The sequence below is a fragment of the Cervus elaphus genome, chromosome 11, assembly GCF_910594005.1.
Source record: "Cervus elaphus chromosome 11, mCerEla1.1, whole genome shotgun sequence".
Classification (NCBI taxonomy): domain Eukaryota; kingdom Metazoa; phylum Chordata; class Mammalia; order Artiodactyla; family Cervidae; genus Cervus; species Cervus elaphus.
Window position 1 is genome coordinate 49,777,030 of NC_057825.1, and position 21,806 is coordinate 49,798,835.

Here is a 21,806-nt window from a genome sequence, read left to right on the forward strand (position 1 = left end):
TCTTCCTTCCTGCTTCCCTTTTCCCTGACTTCCATTTGTGTGAACTAGGCCATCAGAACAGCACAAACCACATGAATGAGGCTTTATCTGTAGGGTAGAAGGAGCAGATGAAGCAGGGAACATGGAGAGTGGTACAGGTAATTGACAAGGGGAAAAGAAGAAACAGAAATTTCCCTTCTGCTTCTGATGAGGAAACTGAATTTTTTCATGCAGTTGTTTGAGATTTAGGAAGCAATGCAGGAAAAAGCAGTAGTATTATTAAATTCAAATTGCATAGCTTTCCATGAATAATGAGAGGGAATTTAGTGTAATGGTAAGGACACAGATTCCCACCTTGACTCTCCACTTCTTAGCAGTGCAACCTTGGACAAGTTACTCAGCTTCTCGCTGCTTCAGTTTCTTCTTCTATAACATGGAGATGATACTAGTGTGTATCTCATAGGATTATTAGGAAAATTTAAATGAAAAAGGGCCTAGAATTGTGCCTGGCACACGTAATTAGCACTCATTGAATATTAGCTATGACTGAAATTTTCTATTGTAATCATTATTATTTATATTATTTAGTCACTACCACCCAGACTGAGTTCTGCAGTTTATTTGGTTTGATTACTTTTTCTGTAGAGAAAGCCTGTGGCTTTTTGGCTCTGAAGCATATTTTTTTCCAGTGATATTTTAGAAAGATATAAAATGACATCTCACAGTGGCCTCTAGCTATTGGAAAGGTGAATCGCCTGGTGTTTTAATTAGAAGAGATATTTTCAGGTGGAGCCCTAGAAAATGAGATGATGTTTTTGAAGAGCTGCTACTAACGAAGCTATCTTATCAAGGTGTGGGTTTCCACAATGCTGGGAGCCAGGTTCCAGGAATAAACTGAACAGGGAAATGTATCTTGAGACTGAGTGTGGTTATGACCAAAAGGGAGCTTGAAAGCATGTGATATGAAAGTTATTTTTTTAGGGATGTAAGTGCATGCATGCCTGCCTGCTCAGTCGTGTCCAACTCTGCTGCCCCATGGACTGTAGCCTGCCATGATCCTCTGTCTCTGGGATTTTCTAGGAAAGAATACTGGAATGGGCTGCCATTTCCTTCTCCAGTAGATCTTCCCAACTTAGGAATCAAACTTGCATCTCTTGCTTCTCCTGCATTAGCAAATGTGTTTTTTACCCGCTGAGCCACCAGCTATTCTGATGTGACATGTAAATATGATGGTTTTCAGTGTTGCCTAAAGCTGCCCAGAACCTGATATGATGAATCCCCCTTTCCTACTTTGCAGTAACTCTCAACAAAATTCATCAGAGTCGATACTTTTTCAGTCTCTTTCATTCACTCTAAAGTAAAAACTTTGAGTTTCAATCTTCTATTTGCTTCAGAGAGGGTCATCTCTCCCCATGGCAGGTGAGGCTTAAGGGGAAAGGGAAAAGGGCATCTTGGTCTAGCTCTCAACAAAACACATCTCTTTTTAATCCTGGTGCTGGTGGACTGCAGAAATTGAAATAGGAACAAAACAGTCTCCTCGCATGACCTGGCTGAATCTCAGTCTGTGTGGACTCATTGTCTACAGACCCAACACAGATAGAAGATGGGTACCACGCGTGCTGCTAATGAGGGATGCTTCTTTGAACAGTTCCTTGATTGCAGTAATCCCTTTGCCTGCATCCTCTGGTTGGGAGCATGCATCTTAACCCTTGGAGAGGAGCTGTATTGGAAACAGTGAGGTCTCCAAATGTACCTTTTCAGGACTTTGAATCTTAGCAAGGTCTGATGTTCCTGCTTCTCCAGAATGAGGAAATCAAGGGAAAAGAAAGAAGATCTGCACTTCTTTATTTGCAGCTCCCCATCATGTCTTCTGTCTCCAGTTCCAGTTTCCTCATTCTGCTGGTGCAAGTGCTGGTCAGCTAGTCCACTGGCTAAGTATGTTTTATATATATGTGATTGTGCTTAGTCACTCAGCCGTGTCCAACTCTTTGCAACCCCATGGACTATAGCCCGCCAGGCTCCTCTGTCTATGGGGATTCTTCAGACAAGAATACTGGAGTGGGTTGCCATGCCCTCCTCCAGGGCATGTCCTCCTCCAGGGCATCCCAACCCAGGGATCGAACCTGGATCTTCCACATTGCAGGTGGATTCTTTGATGTCTGAAACACCAGGGAAGCCCATGAATACTGAAGTGGGTAGTCTATCCTTTCTCCAGGGGTTTTTCCCGACCCAGGAATCGAACTGGGGTTTCCTGCATGTATGTGTATGTATATATATATGTGTGTGTGTGTGTGTCTATGTATGTCTATATGTATATATATTCCACACACACATATATATATGGAATAAAGTATAAATCTACACTTGTTGCAGCCTCCTAGTATTTCTGGGTTGTTCTCTTGCTCTCAGGGTAGGGATACATCTTCTTCCATCTTCCACAAGATGGGATGAGTGAAGCAAAGAACCAGTTTAATGAAAATTGCAATTTCCAAAAATGATCCTTCCTTTTCCCCCAGTCACATTTATGCCGAGCAGGAAGGTGGAGGGATGGTTTGTGTGAGGGACAGTTCTTTGACAATTCTCAGTAAGGCCAGCAAGAATGGGATGGTCCTGTAGGTGATAGATCCCTGAACTTCAACTCTGGGGATCTTGGTTCTTTTATTCTCAATATTGGGCCTTAAATATGTTTGCAAGACAATTGGAAAAATCCCAGTTGACTGCCTGTTAGATATGCGTATGCATTACATCAGATCTGAACATCAGTCATGTGAAAATTCATGACCATTTTTTGTTTGTTTGTTTGTTTGTCAAAACCTATATCAAGCAGAGCTTTGGGCCAATGAATGGTTTCTTTTCTTTTTTTTCTCAGCTGTTCTGGTGCTGTGTACACTGCCGAAATCAGACCAAGGGAAGGTAGTTATTTTAATTTGCTAACACCTGCTGTGTCTGCAAATGTGTGATGCACCCACATAGAGAAACATACACTTTAAAAAAAGATATGGCTTGTCTGTGACATTTGCTCTTATTTTATACATTGGTGTTCATAGATGCAGTTTACTGTTATCTCACACCTCAGTTCTGCAGCTGCCTAAGCTGATGAGTATGGGGGCTGCATGGCCTCAGCTATTGTTTTCTAATGGAACGTCAGGCATAGAGACCGGGCAGTCTATTTTCTTTTTACATCCATTGGAATTCATGCTCTCTTTTAATCCAATTCCCTTTTCTTTCTATGCTACATAGTTTGCGGAGCTTCTCATGAGATTTCAAATATGAAATTGATCCATCAGTCATTTAGGTAAAAAGCTGTTTTAATTTTTTTCTTAACTCAACCACTTTATTTGGCATCTCTTCAACTGATAGGCTTTTGAATACAAATGTCAGAAATAGCCTCTTCCACCTGCTTAATTAGGGACCATAGAGGTCATCAGAGAGCCGGTTTGCTTCTGGGTCTCAGCTCCGTCTCTGCCTCCATCCACCAATTTTCTGGATCAGTGACCTTCAAGCATACCCCTAGAAAGAGTCTCAAACATTTTTCTGAGATAATTATAGATTTCACATGTAAGCAATAAAGCAAAGAATCCTTCATACCTTTTATCCACTTTCCCTCAATGGTAAAGTAACAGTGTGATGTCACAGCCAAGATGCCGGCATTGATACAGTGAAGAAACAAGCTTTGTATGATCACAAGGATCCATCATGTTATCCTTTTATAACCACACCCACTTCCCTCCCAGTCCTGGTCTATCCTTTATCCTTGGCAAGCACTAATCTTTTCTCTATTTCTGTAATTTTATCATTTCAAGAATATTATGTAAATTAAGTATGTATTATGTAAATCATACAGTATGTAACATTTGGGGATTGGCTTTTTTCCCCTCACTTAGCATAATTCTCTGAAGACCCATCCATGTTGTTCTGTGTATCAGTAGTTTGACCCATAGAAGAACATGTATGTTGTTCTCTGTTTTAGGTTACTATGAATAAAGCCACTAAAAACATTTGTGTTCAGGTCTTTATCTGAACACAAGATATCATTTCTCCAGGGTAAATGCTCAGGAGTGCAATGTGCATGTTTAGTTTTTTAAGTAATTGCCAGAGGGCTTTCCAGAATGGCTATAACATTTTGCATTCTTACCATAATATATAAAATGATACAGTTTCCTCTGATTCTCAGCAGAATTTGGTATTGTCACTTTTTTTTTTTTTAGATTTTAGCTGTTCTGATAGATATGGAATTATATCTCAAGGTGGTTTTATTTTTCATTTTCATAATGGCCAGTGATGTTGAACATTATTTCAAGGGCTGATTTGCTCTCTGTAGATCCTCTTGGTTGCAATGTCTCCTTCCTGTCTTTTGCCCATTTGTAATTGGATTCTGTTGCTTTTACTGTTGAGTTTTGAGAGTTTGCTCCCTGGGTAGGGAAGATCTCTTGGAGAAGGGAATGGCTACCCACTCCCAGTATTCTTTCCTGGAGAATCCCATGGACAGAGGAGCCTGGCAGGCTACAGTCCATGAGATCACAAAGAGTTGGACACAACTGAACGACTAACACACACACACACACACACACACAGTTTCAATATTTTCTGTTACTTTGTAGCTTCTCCTTTAATCCTCTTAGCAGGGCCTTTTGCAGAATAAAGTGTTTACTTTAAGTCCAGTTTGTCAATTTTCCTTCTATGGATTGTGCTTTTAGTGTCGTCTCTACCTCTGCCTGGTTTTGGATCCTGACATTTCTTCCTCCGTTTTCTTCCTGAAAGTATATGTAGTTTCATTTTTACTTTTGAGCCATGATGCATTTTGTGTTAATTTTTTGCATAAGGCCTAAGACAGGTTAAGCTTCAGTTTTTTCCCAGTGAATGTCCAGTGGTTCCAGAACTTTTTATTGGAAAAGTTATCCTCTTCCTATTGAATAGCTTTTGTATCTTTGTCAAAACTCAAATGGACATATTTCCGTGTGTTATTTCTGGGTTCTCTGTTACATTCTGCTTATCTGTTCCTGTCTCTCCACCAATACCATATAGTCTTAATTATAGTCTTAACTGTTGTTCCACTTTATTCATTTTTATGTATTCATCAGTTTCAAAATTATTTTAGCTATTCTGGTTCTTTTGCCTTCTTGTATGCATTTTAGAATAATTTTATCTGTATCTACAAGAAATTTTGCTGGGATTTTGATAGGAATTGTGTTCATCATTATATCAGTTTGGAAGAATTAGCATCTCTATTATGTTGGATATTCCAGTAATCAGCACAGTATATCTCTTATTAGATTTTTTTTAAAGTTTTTTTTTTTTTTTACCAGTATTGTAGTTTTCAACATACAAATTCTATATACATATGTTTTGAAAGATTTGCACCTAACTCTTTTGGTTCAGCTCAGTTCAGTTCAGTCACTCAGTCATGTCCGACTCTTTGCGACCCCATCAATCGCAGCACGCCAGGCCTCCCTGTCCATCACCAACTCCCGGAGTTTACTCAAACTCATGTCCATTGACGTGGTGATGCCATGCAACCATCTCATCCTCTGTCATCCCCTTCTCCTCCTGCCCCAATAGTATTTTTAATTTCAGTTACTGATTATCACTAGTATAAGAAATATAATTTTTGTATGTCTTGTCCTACAACCTTTCTGAACTCACTTATTAGTTCTAGGAATTTTTTTGTATAGGAATTATTCAGAGAAATCGGGGCTTTGGCTCCAGACCACCACAATAAAGCAAATATTGCAATAAACCTAGTCACATTTTTTTTGTTTGTTTTCCCAGTGCATGTAAAAGTCGTGTTTACACTATACTATAATCCATTAAGTGTGCAATATCATATGTCTAAAGAAATGCACATAACTTAATTTAAAAACACTTTATTGAAAAAAAAAATTTCTAACCATCATCTGGGCCTTCAGTAAGTCATAAGGGTAACATCAAAGATCTCTGACCACATATCACCATAACAAATATAATAATAGTGAAAAGCTGAAAATATTGTGAGAAATACCAATATGTAACACAGAGACACAAAGCAAGAAAATACTGTTGGAAAAATGGCACAGATAAACTTATTCAAGGCAGAGCTGCCACAAACCTTCAATCTATAAAAAATACTATAATCTGCAAAGTGCTATAAAGTGAAGCACAATAAAATGAAGTATGCCTGTAGATAATTTAGGATTTTCTAGGTAGACAGTCATATCATCTGCAAATAGATGTTTCTTTCTTTTTGACCTGCATGCCTTTTCTTTTCTTTTCTTGCCTTAATGAACTGGCTAGAACATTCAGCACTATATTGAATAAGAGTGGTCAAAATAGACATCCTTACTTCCCAATCTTATAGAAAAAATGTATTCAATCTTTCAACATTAAGTATAATGTTAGATGTAGGCTTTTTGTAGATACTCTATCCAGTTGAGGAAGTTCCTCTCTATTCTTTTTCTGAAAGTTTTTTATCATGAACCTAGTACTTGTCAGTTGCTTTGTCTGCATGTGATTAATCTTGGTATAATCTTGTGATTTTTTTTTCTTCTTTAGTTTGTTATTATGGTGGATTACATTAATTGATTTCCAAATATTAAGTCAACCTTATATCCCTGGAATAAACTCCACTTGGTTATTGCATATATATTTTCATTATACATTTTTGTATGTTGCTGAAATATATTTGATAATACAGAAGTCCCCCCTTAATCTTGCAGGGGATACATTCCAAGGCCTGCAGTGGATGTTTGAAACTGCAGATAGTACCAAAGCCCAAATATACTGTGTGTTTTTCTGTGTATCAGTTCAGTTCAGTTCAGTCTCTCACTCATGTCCAACTCTTTGTGACCCAATGGACTGCAGCACACCAGGCTTCCCTATCCATCACCAACTCCAGGAGCCTACTCAAACTTATGTCCATCACGTTGGTGATACCATCCAACCATCTCATCCTCTGTTGTCCCATTCTCCTCCCACCATCAATCTTTCCCAGCATCAGGGTCTTTTCCACTGAGTCAGTTCTTCACATCAGGTGGCCAAAGTACTGAAGTTTCAGCTTCAGCATTAGCCCTTCCAATGAATATTCAGGATTTATTTCCTTTAGGACTGGTTGGATCTCCTTGCTATCCAAGGGACTCTCAAGAGTCTTCTCAAGTACCACAGTTCAAAAGCATCAATTCTTCAGTGCTTTCTTTATGGTCCAACTCTCACATCCATACAAGACTACTAGAAAAAACCATAGCTTTGACTAGACGGATCTTTGTTGGTAAAGTAATGTCTCTGCTTTTTAATATGCTGTCTTGGTTGGTCATAGCTGACCACCTGAACTGCCTCCTGAGAAATCTGTATGCAGGTCAAGAAGCAACAGTTAGCACTGGACATGGAACAACAGACTGGTTCCAAATAGGGAAGGGAGTACGTCAAGGCTGTGTATTGTCACCCTGCTTATTGAACTTCTGTGCTGAGTACATCATGCGAAATGCTGGGCTGGAAGAAGCACAAGCTGGAATCAAGATTGCTGGGAGAAATATCAATTACCTCAGATATGCAGATGACACCACCCTTATGGTAGAAAGCAAAGAAGAAATAAATAGCCTCTTGATGAAAGCAAAAGAGAGTGAAAAAGTTGGCTTAAAACTCAACATTCAGTGCTCGCTTCGGCAGCACATATACTAAAATTAGAACGATACAGAGAAGATTAGCATGGCCCCTGCGCAAGGATGACACGCAAATTCGTGAAGCGTTCCATATTTTTTTGCATGTATACTATCTATGGTGAAACAGATCACCAGCCCAGGTGGGATGCATGAGACAAGTGCTCGGGCCTGGTACACTGGGAAGACCCAGAGGAATCGGGTGGAGAGGGAGATGGGAGGGGGGATCGGGATGGGGAATAAGTGTAAATCTATGGCTGATTCATATCAATGTATGACAAAACCCACTGAAATGTTGTGAAGTAATTAGCCTCCAACTAATAAAAAAATTAAAAAAAAAAAAAAAAACTCAACATTCAGAAAACTAAGATCATGGCATCTGGTCCCATTGCTTCATGGCAAATAAATGAGGAAACAATGGAAACAGTGAGAGACTTTATTTTGCGGGGCTCCAAAATCAGATGGTGACTGCAGCCATGATATTAAAAGATGCTTTCTTTGTATACCTACCTATGATAAAATTTAACCTATAAATTAGGCACAGAAAAATTAGCAATAACAACAGAATAGAACATTTATAACAATATACTATTGGAGGAGGAAATGTCAGCCCACTCCAGTATTCTTGCCTAGAGAATCCCATGCCTGAGGAGCTACATTGCATAGGTCACAAAGAGTCGGATACAACTGAGCAACAGTACACACTCACTATAATAAATGTTATGTAAATGTGGTCTTTCTTTCTTTCTCTCTCAAAATGTTTCATTGTTCAAATTTAATGTCGTTTCCATCTTAACTAAGCATTGATCATATACTGCGGCAATAATTTTTATAAGTTTGAAGTGTGACAGCAAAGCTAGCAGGAATTTATTTTTCCTTCATAATTTCACAGATGAAGGATTCATTCTTACTGTAGATCTTAACAACTTTAGCATTCTTTTTTTTTTTTTCTTTTCTTTTCTTATTAAGTTCAGAACTTTCACCTTTTCACCTAAGTGAAGCACTTTATGGCTTCTCTTTGACATATCTGAATTGCCAGCATCATTACTCTTGTGCTTTGGTACCATTATTAAGTAAAATCAGGGTTGCTGGAACACAAACACTGTAATACCGTGACAGTCGACCTGATAGCCAAAAGGACTTCAAAGATACTCAGAATGGAAAAAGAGAGGATTCACTTCCCAGGCAGGATGGAGCTAGATGCCATAAGATTTCATCACAGTACTCAGAATGGTGTGCAAATTTAAAACTTATAAATTGTATATTTCTGAAATTTTCCATTTACTATTTTCAGACTGCAATTGACCATGGATAACTGAAACAGCAGAAAGTGAGCCCATGCATAAGGGAGAACTACTGTCTTTGTTAAGTATTTTTGCTTGTATTAATGATGGATATTCTTTACAGTTTTCTTCTACTTCCTTGTCTTATTTTGGTGTCAGTAATACTAGCTTCATAAAATAACTTGGAAGTGTTCCCTTTCCTTCTGTTTTCTGGACAAAGATATGTAGCACTGGTTTTAATTATTCTTTGAATGTTTGGTGAAATTCTACAGTGAAACTATCTTGGTCAAGAATTTTCCTTAAGACTTTTGCTTTGATACATTATATTCAAAAATGTGTTGTTTAGTTTCCAAGTGTTTGAATATTTCACACTTTTCATTCTGTTAGTAATTTTAGTTGGATTCTACTGTAGTCAGAGAACACACTTTGTATGATTTTGATTCTTTTAAATGTGTAAAGGTTTGTTTTGGAACTCAAGATATGATCTAACTTGGTGTATGTTCTAGGCACACTTGAAAATAATGTGCATTCTACTATTGCTGGATGAAGTGTTCTAGAAATGTTGATTAAATCCTGCTGATTGCTAGAATTGTGTCATTTTTCTATAGTCTTGCTTATTTTCCTGCCTAGCTGCGGTATCAATTGTTGAGCAAAGGGTGTTGCAATCTCCAGCAATGATTGTGGATTTGTCAATTGCTTCTTTCAGTTCCATCAGCTTTGGCTCCACATAATTTGCAACTCTGTTTTTTAATACAAACACATTTAGAATTACTTTTTTTTTTTTTGGTGGATTAACCCTTGATACAACAATTCTCTGTTTTTGGTAATTTTCTTCACTCTGAAGTCTGTTTTATCTAATATTGATACAGCCACTTTTGTTTTTCATTGGTTAATATTTACATGATAAATATTTTCTAAAGTATTACTTTAAAATGACTTCTGTTATTATATTTGAAGTGAGTTTGTCATAGACAACATATAGTTAAGTAATATTTTTTATTCCACTCTTGCAGAGTGGTGTAAAATAGTTAGTACTTAAGTCCACCACTTAAGTTTTAGAACTTAAGTTCACTATATCTTTCCTTCTCTTTGCTTTCTCTGTTTGCCTTTTCTATTTTCTTTTTCCTGCTTTTTTTGTTTGTTCCTTGAATTTTTTAAGAATTTCATTTTCATTTATTTATAATATGTCCATTTGTATAGCATTTTTAATAATTGCTCTAAGCATCATATTATTTACACATTAGTTAATTCCAGATTATTATATCATTTCTACTGGCATTGCCATTTTATTAGTTCAAATGAGTTAAAACACCTTACTTCCCTTTATGTAACACAAAAGCTTATTGTATTTACCCATAGTTTACTTACCATGATTTTTCTTCCTTCCTAATAGTCTAAGATATTTAGCCCTTATTTTAGGGTAGATGACAAACTCTCTTGCTTTATCTCCAACTGAGCATGTCTTGATTTCTTCTTCATTCTTAAAGGATTATTTTCACTAGATATAGGATTCTGGTTGACAACTCTATTTTCAACACTTGAAAAAAAAATTGTGATACTTACTTCATTCTGATCTCCATGGTTTCTGATGAGAAATCTGCTGTTATCTGAATAGATTTTTCCCTTTTGGTAAAGTTTCCCATGGCTTCCTTGATGGCTCAGTGGGAAAAAAAATTCACCTGGCAATGCAGGGGATCCGGGTTCGATCCCTGGATCAGGAAGATCCCCTGGAGTAGGAAATGACATCCCACTCTAGTTTTCTTGCCTGGGAAAGCCCATGAACAGAGGAGCCTGATGGGCTACGGTCCATGGGGTCACAAAATAGTCAGACACGACTTAGCAACTATGCAACAAACTTCCCCATCCCCTGGCTGCATTCAGGATTCTTTTACTTTTCCTTTTTAGGATTATAATAATTGTGAATCTTGGTCTGCATTCCTTAGGTTTTTATCATATTTGAGGCTTACTCAACTTCTTGAACTTGTAGGTTTATATCTCTGAACAAAGTTTGGAAGTTTCAGCTATTATCTCTGAGTACTTTCTTAACCCCACAATCTTTCTCCTCAGACTCCAACTGAGTCCAATAGACTCAAGCAAATATTAACTTTTTAAATAACTCCAAAGGTTCCTGGGCCTCTTTTAATTTTTATTTGGGGGAGTCTATTTTTTTCTCTGTTGTTTACATTGGCTAATTCTATTTTTTTCCATCTTTTGTTTCACCTATTCTTTCTTCTGTTCTCTGTTGTGCATCTGAACCCATTCATTGTTACCACCTATTGACTTTCTTTTTTACTTTGATATCCTCCTGGTTCTTAGTATAGGTGATTTTCTGTTGACATTTGGACATTATTATTTTAAAATTATGAGAATCTAGATCTTGATTAAACTTTCTGTTTTACTTGGCCTTTTCAGACACCACTCCAGGAGGGGAATTGAGGGTGCCAATTGTTAGCGCCAGGTGGAAGCAGAAGTCCAGATTTTCCTCTCAGCCTCTATCCGTATCCTCTCGGGGAAGACTCCCCATTACTGCTGAGCAGGCTTGGGGAATTCTGGCTCCCCATGTGGTCTGCACTGACACTTCAGTGAGGATGACCTCATTACTGCTAAGTAACAGGAGGGACCTGACTCCCCACAGCCTCTCTGACACCACCTCAGTGGAGAGGCGAGGATGTCTCACTATTGCCAGGTAAAGTAATAGTCCAAACTCCAAATGTATTTTCCGCTAAGACCACTGTGGGTGGGGTGTTGAGACAGGTCATATGAGACAGGTCATAGATCAGTGTCCTGGCTTCCTACTTGGCCTTCTCTGATACTACCTTGGCATGAGTGTTGGAGAACTCATTCCAGCCTCATATGAGAATAGGTCTCAACTCCCCACTTAACCTTCACTGACCTAGATAGATCAGAGCCACAAATTTCTATTTAGTGTTTGCCTCAAGTAAAGTGTTTTGTTCTGTATTTTTGTCTTCAATTTTCCATATTACTAGGTTAGGCCTCCCACTCTCTGGTCTTTTGGATAGAGAAAGTGAACTTTGCTTGGGACTTTTTTTTTTTTTTTTGGTCTATGCATTATTTTTTGTTTGTTTATTTGCTTGTTTGTTTGTTTTATATTTGCCAGCTCCTTCAAGTCCAGATCTAAGATATAAGACACAAGAGACCCAGGGACTTTGCCACTGTACTTCTTCTAGTCCTGTAGGGCCTTGCTGGTCTGCCCTCTTCCTAATTTTTACAGTGTTCTATCATATATTTGATAACTGATGTCCATAAATTTTAGTTTGTTTTTTTTTTTGACAAGGAGCAATAGAGAAACATGTAAGTACTATATCCTCCTAGAAGAATCCTCTATCACACATTTTTTAGGTTAATAACTAAATATTTTAAACAACATTTACATGTGATTTTTATTCTTATTAGAAGCTTGCAAATATAAAACTTCTTACACAGTGAAATAATGGGAATTATGGTAATTGGAATAAATATTTGATGTTATTATTTGACAATAGGTTTTTAATTATGTTTTAAATAAAGTGTGCTAATTTTGAAAGGAATTATGTAGATTTACAATTTCATCCAATATTATTAAAAAAATGTGAATATGTATGATAGCCCTGCAAACATTCATTACATTTAAAAGAATACATATCACTCTAATGGTTTTGGCATTTCAAGCAGGGGACAAAATAACCTTTGTAATGCCAAGCTTCATGTTTCAAGGAAATATGCAGAAGGCAGAAAAAGAAAGGAATATATCTTGATTAGTTATAAATGGGAGCTTTGGGAACTTCCTGGAAAACAGTAGATTTATTCCTTTGGTGCGTGGAGGTCTTTCTATTCTTAAGACAAAAAGATAATGATATTTAGGTTAGCTAAAGAGTGGAAAGAGTATTGTGAAAAGATACATATTCTTAGGGTAATCAATTTTGAGAAAGGGTGAAGATGAATAATGAGCATATGGAATTGTCCTTGACTGTGGACCAAAGGGGTATACATATCCATATTTGAAGGTCATTTGTTCAGAACAAAGTTTACTTAATTGAAATATCTGTCTAGACCTTCAGCCTAAAGGAGAGATAAAGGTAGATATTTTTCTCTGACTGTACTTAGAATTTTTCTTGACTGTTGATCCAGAATGAGTTATAGTGCTTGATATTCATCTTATAATTTCATTTACATATAAAGATTGAGTTTTACCTCCAGCTATTGGAGAAAAAAATTCCTGAAAAGAAAATAGCTAATATGTGATTGTAGCTGAAGTTTCTAGTAGATTCTTTCAAAAACTGTGCTTTAATAACACTGATAGACATGACTAGGGGGTCTGTGGCTGTTTGTGAGGAAAGCATTAATCAGTATAGATTTATGTGCTTAAATGGCCAAAACATTTTTGTCCACTTTTTTATTTTTAGTAAATAACTAGTCTTCCCTTGATGACACAAAAGCAATACCTTGGCAGAGAAGCAAGAAATGGATGTATATATGTTTATTCCATTACCTGGATAGACATCATAGAAAAGCAATCAGGGCAGGTATCTTAATCCATTCAAGCTGCTATCATATAACACCATGGATTGGATGGCTCATAAACAACAAAAACATATTCCTCATAGTTCTGAAGGCTGGGAAGTCCATGATCAAGGTGTTGGAAGATTAAGTGTGTGATGAGCCCATTTCCTGGTTCATAGACAGCTGCTTCTCACTGTGTTCTCACATGGTGGAAAGGGGCGGGGATTTATTTCTCTGGTGCCTCTTTTATAAGAGAAGCTATCCCTTTCATAAAGACTCCACCCGCATGACCTAATCACATGCCAAAGGCCCCACCTCCAAATACCATCACATTGGGGGTTGTTTCAACATATGAATTTGGGGAGGGCAACAGGACAGATGTTCAGTCTATAGCAGAACAAGGATGGCTCAGCATAGTATGGGAGGAAGGGGCAAAGGTGTCTGTCTTCTGCTCTCCTTGCCTCTCCTACTATAGCTTCTCAGGTCTCAAGAAAGGAAGGTCCAGGCTGTGACATGAACAGAAAGCCAGTAGTTTGAAATAGGTGACCCGCACTGAGGTGCAAGTATATGGGAGGTAGTTTGCGAGAAAGAGAACATCCATGAAAAGTAAATGAACTAATCTGGGCCCTGAGCTGCCCAAAGAAATCACTCTTAGATAAGTGCTAGGGCATCAGATACATGGACAGAGCCCTGCCCCAGTGTCTTGCCTGTGCTCTGGGCCTCCTTCTCCTCTCCTCTTCCTGATCATCTTCCTCTCGTTCTCACCCTCCTCCTTAGGGAACCATCAAAGTTTTGCCAACATGTATGTGTTGAGGGTAGGGTAAGTTGTTTTCAGGCTGCACAGCATCTTCTTTTATCTCAGTGAGAGTGATGAAATCTTAGTTACATATTGAAATCCTTTGAATAGCTTCGTAATTATGCAATTCCCAGTCCCATCAAAGTAAAGCAGTTTTCTAAGTGAGGGGCCCAGTGTATGTTTTTTTGTTTGTTTGTTTTGTTTTGTTTTGTTTTTAATACCTCCTTAGGTGGTTGACTCAGACGGTAAAGCTTCTGCCTGCAATGCGGAAGACCTGGGTTCAATCCTTGGGCTGGGAAGATCTCCTAGAGAAGGAAATGGCAACCCACTCCAGTATTCTTGCCTGGAAATTCCCATGGACAAAGGAGCCTGATAGGCTACAGTCCATGGGGTTGCAAAGAGTCGGACACAACTGAGTGACTTCACTTCTTAGGTGGTTTGAATGTATAGAGGGGATGAGAACTGATGATCTAGAACATTTCCAATCCAGTTTGTCCCCACAATCCACATTTCCTCCTTCCTTTGTGGATAGAAGAGTGGCTTTCCTGGAAAGGACCTTAGACTCAGGGAGGAGGGGCCCTGCCTTGGGCATGTGAGGCCTTGCTGTGGCCCTCCTGTCTGTGCTCCTCTCCATTATCCACAGGGTGAGAAGATCTGATCTTTGGGGACCTGCTTCCCCATTCTGCACTGCACTGTAGGTCCCAAGACTTTTGAATTGACTGTCCAGATGGCCCCAAGTCTGCTTTTGGGGTCCCTGAGGTCTCTTGCCTGGAGCCAGATACATAGTAGTGCTTTGTCTCTTTAGGGCCTCCAGAAATAGTCACTTCTGGTCATGTGGTTGGAGCTCAGACACTGGGGCTAGATGTCCACGGACATGAGCACAGAGCCCCTTGATGGGCTGTGCTCTGGGACTGGGGATAGAAAGAGAAGGAAAGCAGTGGGTGAGGGACCTGGTCCCAGGCTAACTCTCCAAGGATGGCACTTTGACAGGTTGAGGAAGTTCCAAGTTAGAACCTGGCCTTCCCAGCTGATATCAAGCTGTAATTGTTAAGAAAAGAGAATATAATATATCTTATTTAACAGTTTGTTTGATTGATTTATAACATTTCATTAGTTTAAAATATTATATTTGTATTCCCACATTTGCTCTTTTCAGGGTCCTGAAAATGTGAGGGTCTGGCCTGTGATCACCCCCACTGCAGCTATGGACCCAGAAGCCTATTTCTGTGGGCCTATATCCTATGATTGGAAGATGCTAGTCTGAAGGATGCTTTCTGACTTTCTGGTACCTTCCTTCTGTTGCCCACATGATCTCTGCCCAGCTAAGGCTCAGCCCTTGCTTCCTCTCTGGTTTCCTGGCAGCTTGGTTGTAAGCTGTTTCTGCTCTTGCATGCTATCAGACATATGGAGTCATATAGTACAGGATGCATGGGTTTGGAGGACAGACAGTTATAACTTCTCATTCTGGATCTGCCGCTTATATGACTGACCTTCGGTGACATTATTAACCTTTCCAAACCTTGGCTTCTTCCTCTGTAATCAGAGTTAACAATACCTGCCTGACACGGGAATGGAACAGCTAAATGAGGAAGCGTGTGAGCCTGAACTCAGAAAATAATTGCTTCCCTTTCTCAAGTAAAGCCAATCCATTTCAAAATAACACTTCTCCTTTACATTCCTCATTTATATTTTCTGTACTTAACTGACTTGTTTTCATTTTTCTTCTTGTGATGCATTTCCAAGTCTTCTTGCTTCTGACTGCTTCTAACATGTGTGTGGGAGAGTGTGCCCTTCATATATCAAAATGACAACTAGCCTGCCATGAGGAGGCTGAACACTTTGAGATTTTTTATGACAAGAGCCTGTTCATATTTCTCCTTTGTAAGCATCTCTTCTTCTCCCCACACCACCACCCTGTCTGGTGTCCTGTGGTGTGGATGTGAAATAGGTATGTGGGTGAGCTTGGTCACTGAAGCCCAGGCTGCTCAGACAACTGCCCTAAGTAGATGCTGGTAAACTGAAGTCAGATTGACTCCAGACTTAGGAGGTTACCATGCTGTATTACAACCTGCTTTCAGTGTTTCACAACGAGTCTATGAGCTCCTGGTTCAAAACCCATTACTGGGTGTATCAGGCCTGCATAGCAAGTGTTTAGTAAATGTCCACCAGATGGAAGAATAAGTAAATGTCAGAAAATGCAACCAGAAGTTGAAGCCCTGAGTTTGTCGTGGGCCCGTTTGACCTTCAGTAACAGGCAAGCCACATACGCATTTGTTGACTATTTTAATAAACTGTGAGAATAAATAAGCACTGACTGGATGGTGAAGAAATGTCTGTTGAGTAGATAGAAGGCTGCACTCGGGCATTGAACTGCTCTACACACTGGAAGTGTCGAACCTTCCTATCTATCCATTTCTCTTTCTATAAAGTAGACCTGTGATATCTGCCCAAACAAGGAAAAGTATTTAATACATTGCAGTGCTCTCGCTGACTGCTCTGAATTCTTTGGGATTTCTGTTAATATAAGTCAGTCAATCGATAACAGTGATTAACAGGAGACTTGCACGGCTACCCACTCCAGTACTCTTGCCTGGAGAATTCCATGGACAGAGGAGCCTGGTGGGCTACAGTCTATGGGGTGGCAAAGAGTCGGACACTACTGAGCAGCTACTGCTGGCTGAACATATATGAGTTCTTAAGAGGAGATATATATTTCTTATTATTTGAAATTCTTCCTAATTACGCAGCACTTATGTTTGCTTTTGTCCCAGGCTTATCTCTGCTTTGTGTTCACCTGTGCATAGACACGGATAAACTGACACTGGCTCTGAATTTGGTCAAGGGCTGTCTCAGTTCAGGCATTGTAGTGACCGAGGCCCACACAGTGACTGGAAGCAACCTTGCATGCTCATTCACTTCAGCTGTGTCCAACTCTTTGAGACCCTATGGACCACAGCCCACCGGGCTCCTCTGTCCATGGGGATTCTGAGGATCTTGCCTGCCATGTCCAGGCAAGAATACTGGAGTGGGTTACCGTGCCCTCCTCCAGGGGATCTTCCCAACCCAGGGGTCGAACCCACATCTTTTCTGTCTCCTGCACTGGTAAGCAGGTTCTTTTCCACTAGCGCCTTCTGGTAATTCCTGAGAGTAACCCTGCAGCCCTGGCTAAAATTGAGGCTGCTGCTGTTCTGGCAGGGCATGGACACAGACACATCACTGCCTCGCCGATGAACCTCCAATAAAGCTGAATGGAGCTGGCAGACCGTGGCTTAGAATTAAGAGAGCAGCCTTCCTTAAAAGCACAGCATCAGTGAAAAGGTTTCAGTGATTTATTTAGGACATATGTTAAGATGCCATTAACAGAGAAGCCTCCAAAATATGTGACAACTCAGAGCTTAGTGAGCGATCTTGGGCAGGGTGACATCTATGCTCCAGGGACCCAGGCCTGGTAGGTGTGATGTGCCTTCCCCCATGTGGCTTTCATCATGGGTTCAATGTGTGTTGCTCTTGTTGCCATTTCCTGGCTGTGGGAATGGAGGAAAAGGAAGTTTGGGGCAAGTTCTGTCTGTGAGGATATGACCCTGAAATTCTGCACATCATCATTGCTCCAAACTTTGTCTATGGCTACGCATGCAGAGGGTGTTGGGAAATGTATTCTCCAGCTGGGAGATGTTATGTCCCAATAAGATTTGTAAAAAGGAAAAAGAAGAGTATGACTAATAGGAGACCACTAGAGTCTCTGCTAGAGGGGCCAGATGGTAGGAGGCAGATATGTTCAGTTTTACAGGTTTTTTTTATGGCTTCTAATGTGTGCTGTGTGCTCAGACGCTCAGCCGGGTCCAATTCTTTGCAACTCCATGGATTGTAGCCTGCCAGGCTCCTCCGGCCCAGGGGATTTTCCAGACAAGAATACTCGAGTGGCTTGCCATTGCTTTCTCCAGGGGATTTTCCCAACCCAGGGATCAACCCTGCATCTCTTACCCGCATTGGAAGGTGGATTTTTTTTTTTACCACTAGCACCACCTGGGAAACCCCATGTATTCTAATGGAACATTTAATTGCAAATAGTGAAAGAAAAGAGGAAGCACACATCAGCGGGGAGGAGAGGGTATGACAAATTGAGAGAGAAGCATTGAAATATATACACTAAGATGTGTAAAACTGATAGCTGGTGAGACAGAGAGCTCTGTCTGTTCTCTGTGACAGCCTAGAGGGGTGGGATGGGGGGTAGTAGTGGGAAGGAGGCTCAAGAAGGAGGAGACATATGTATACTTTCGACTGATTCGCATTGTTGGATGGCAGAAATGAGCACAACATTGTAAAGCAGTTATCCTCCAATTAAAGATAAGTGAAGTGAAAGTCTCTCAGTCCTGTCTGACTCTTTGCAACCCCATGGACTATTCAGTCCATGGAATTCTCCAAGCCAGAATACTGGAGTGGGTAGCCATTCCCTTCTCCAGAGGATCTTCCCAACCCAGGGATCAATTTGGAGTGGGTAGTGGTTCCCTTTTCCAGGGGATCTTCCCAACCTAGGGATCGAATCCAGGTCTCCCACATTGCAGGCAGATTCTTTACCAGCTGTCACCAGGGAAGCCCTTAAAAAAGAAAAGAAAAGAGGGAGCATCATGAGAGTCCACATAAAACAGCAAGAGAGAACCATGGAAGCCTGAAGGCAGGCGTAGCAGGATCAGGCCCCACACGATTGTGGCAGGAGTTGCTTCCATGTCTGGTGCTCCTCAAGGGGCCCCTGCAGCTAGAGTTTACAGATCTCTCACCTCTTGTACTGAAGTGAGCTTGGATACATCTGTACGTGTGTTTTTTCTTGACCCCAACTATTAACTGGTTATTCCCTTTAATTATCCCCCTTGTAGATGAACTGTCTTGGGCTTCACCCTTACTTTAAACCCTGTAATTTCTTCCTCCACTGCTGACTAGAAAGTTCTTTCACTGTTCTGAGTCAGGTTATACAGGTTCTGAGCCAGTGGCCAGACGATGGGGTTAGTCCTCTTTTTGTTGTTGTTGCTAAGTCCTGTCTGACTCTTTGTGACCCCATGGACTGCAGGGCACCAGGCTTTCCTGTCCTTCACTCTCTCCCAGAGTTTGCTCAAACTCATGTCCATCAGCCCCTTTAGCTGGTACTTTATAGAAAGAGTACGTGTTCGCCAGAAAGAGGAGGAGGTGGCAGGCACAGTGGCATTTCTCTTATATGCTCTCTCCTTGCTACTCAGAGTGTGCTCCAAAGACTGATATTATCAGCATCGTCTGGGAGGTTGTTAGAAATTCAGAATCTCAGACCACACCTTGGACCCACTGTACTAGTTTCCTAGGTACTTTGCCTTCACAGAATACCACAAACTGGGTGGCTTCAACAACAGAAATGTGTAGCCTCATAGTCCTAAGGCTACAAGTTTACGATCAAGGTGTTTGAGCTGGTTTCTTCTGTCATTTTTGAAGTTGGGTCGATACCATGCCTTTCTCTTAGCTTCTGGTGCTATGATGGCAGTCTTCAGCACTGCTTGGCTTGTATGCATCACCCTGATCTCTGCCTTCATGTTTCCATGGCATTCTCTCTGTGGCGGGTATCTCTCTTCATGTGGCACGATTATTGTAAGGATTCTAGTCACCTTGGTTGAGGGGTCTAAACCTTACTCCAGGGTGGCTTCACCTTAACTAATTACATCAGCAATAACCCTGTCTCCACGTGAGGTCATTGTCTAAGGCTCTGGGGGTTAATACTTCAGTATGAATCTGGGGGGACACAGTTCAACCCACAGTAACCAACGAATCAGAATCTGTGCTTAGACAGGTAATTTGTATGCATGTTAAAATTTGAGAGGAAGTGCCCTGAAGTTTTTCGAACACTGTTATGCCACCAACATACTTACTGTTACCCTACGTGTGTAATAGAAACTTGGACTCCTTGATTCTGGCTCTATCTCAGCCATTTGACTTTTAGTCACAGCAGTTCTTTGGGTCCATGTTTGCCACTCAGTAGATATTTATTGAATTAATGATAAAACTGGTCCAAAGAGTTTTCATGTCTGAAATGAATACACCCACTTCATAAGACTATTACAAAGATTAAATGGCTTGGCAAACATATTGGTAAATTTGAACATGTAGCTGTATTAGTAAGAGTTCAACTGGGAGACAAAAACACAGTTCACTTGAGCAGGGGACATTTAATGAATTATTATTTATAAGAGGGGAGTGATTGCAATGGTATAAAGAGAACTCTAAAGAAGACTTTAGGGATGAGAGAGAGTATGCAAGGGAGGAATAAACACAGAAAGAAAGACCTTGTCCACAAAGTTTGGATTCAGATTTCATTGGAAAAGTGTGGTTGCTCTCCATTGGATGGCAAAAAAAAATATATGGATTTCCCTCAACCAGAGCTGGTCCACAGTTTCTGGGCAGAAATACCCTCCCAGGGTACAAGCTGATGGATATTGGTGCATGAAGTGCTGGAAATCAGTTGTCAGTGGTTTCTGCATAGGACAGACTGCAGTAAGGTGGTCACTAGACTGGGGTCGGTCCTGAGCATAATAGGGGAATGTATGTGCCACTGGATACCCTCCAGTAGGAAAGAAGAAAAGAGAAAACCACAGCAGAAACAGGGAGAAAAGGCCCTTCCTTCTGCAGTGTCTCTCCAGCGCCCTCTTCTGACATAATGCAACATCCTGTGTATTATCGCAAAGAAGAAATGCTAAAGGGCCCATCTCACCAGAGCACAACAACTAGTGAAGGGTGAAGTTGGAGCTGCAGCACAATAACTGGCTTGCACTATGCAATTAGAAAGTTTCTGTCCTCGGGACTAAAGCCAAACATGGTTTCAGAGAAGAAAGGAAATTAAGAAAGTGGAACTCTTGATGCCTTATCAAATATATTAGGAATTTAGTCTCCCCAGCCTCTCTCTAATTCCCACATATACACTGATTTTTCCACCCAGATTACCTTACATGATTTTTTGAAAGGGGTGGAGGTATTAATTTTGAAGAGAGAAATTAACAAAATTGTAAACTGAACAAATCTTGATGGTGGGGCCCACCTATCCATACCCTTGTGATGTGATGCATTCAGGGGACTCATGCTGTTCCACGTTATTTGGGACCCCTTCCTCTGAGCTGTCCTCCATGGGCTGTTCTTCCTGCACTCTGGGCCATTTCTTCCATAAACTGAGCTCATCTATACAATCCTAGCTTATGCCATCATTGCCCTGTAATTGCCAGCTCTGTGCAAGCAGATAACTCATAAACACACATCCCTGGCCAGATTGCTCTTCTGAGCACCTATACAAAAGTCACTGATGCTGATCTTGAATGTTTCAAAGGTACTCCACACTAAATATGTCCCAACCAAATTCATTTATCTTGGCACACTCACCTCTAATTTGCCGCACCTTTGCACTTTCTCTACACCCCACCCCGTTTCCCTCCTCCTTTCTCTCTCTCAAAAAAATGGCAACTTGTGTTTACAAAAGTTTACTCTTTTACCTTCTATATTATTTGCACTACCCAGTCCCTGGATCTTATTCCCTACATTGCTTTGTAGGGAATAATCTTAACTGATTTTAGTTCTCTTTATATCAGCATCAACCATATACACATTACATCACATAGG

The 21,806-nt window shown here is 40.3% G+C and overlaps 1 protein-coding gene and 1 non-coding gene across 6 annotated transcripts in view; both read left to right on the forward strand.

Moving 5' to 3' along the window:
• The window catches only part of CTNNA2 (catenin alpha 2), a 1,323,879-nt gene that overhangs the window by 780,904 nt on the left and 521,169 nt on the right, over positions 1-21,806 (forward strand). The window lies entirely within an intron of this gene.
• LOC122704081 lies at positions 7,602-7,708 on the forward strand. The gene has a single exon (XR_006343714.1). It is a non-coding gene; the product is annotated as a U6 spliceosomal RNA (small nuclear RNA).